The following is a 663-nucleotide window of genomic DNA, read 5'->3' on the forward strand; positions in this document are numbered from 1 at the left end:
AGATTTATGCTACATGCTCTGAGTAGTATTGTACAGTAAGAAAGTTATTTTCCTTAACCAGGAAATTAATGTTCTTATAATTAACAGACAGTTGACACTGAGAGGTCAAATTAATACTTACAGCGGATCTAAATATTTATAATTAATTATAACTAGTTATGATTAATTATTCATATTTCCCCAATGAGCTGATTCGCTACAGATGATTGCTGGAACTATCGACAAAAATCTATACCGATCGTTTTTCCAGGTTGCATCCGTTGCTAGAGCGGCCGAGAAGCTCCGCTGTCATTATATAGCACGAGAGCGAGAGCGGCCTCTAGAGGCGAATCACTGACACCACGTGCTGTTTGTTTTGACACGTGACACTGTGCGCTGCACAGAGCGGGACACTTCAGATGCGGTTTTAAAACAGACAACAAAATGGTGTATACAGTACACTATAGTGCATGTTTTCATATCATTACTAAGTAATAAATTTTTTTGACTAGATGCTGCATTAGTGGAGAAAGAACAGCAGTATGTTTGCTATCAAGGTTGAGAGGACGAGAACATTAGCATCACATCAAATGATAAAAAAAAAAAATGTGACCAAAACACACGCAAGTCTGAATGAAATGTTTAATGTCACGATCGTTACCATCTATTTGCATTAGTTTATAT

General features: G+C 37.0%; 1 protein-coding gene across 1 annotated transcript in view; it reads right to left on the minus strand.

Annotated features, from left to right (window-relative positions):
* Positions 1-663, minus strand: part of LOC107661255 (WD repeat and FYVE domain-containing protein 3) — an 83102-nt gene that overhangs the window by 34770 nt on the left and 47669 nt on the right. The window lies entirely within an intron of this gene.

Source organism: Sinocyclocheilus anshuiensis, unplaced genomic scaffold (assembly GCF_001515605.1).
Source record: "Sinocyclocheilus anshuiensis isolate Anshui unplaced genomic scaffold, SAMN03320099.WGS_v1.1 scaffold1365, whole genome shotgun sequence".
NCBI classification, from domain to species: Eukaryota; Metazoa; Chordata; class Actinopteri; order Cypriniformes; family Cyprinidae; genus Sinocyclocheilus; species Sinocyclocheilus anshuiensis.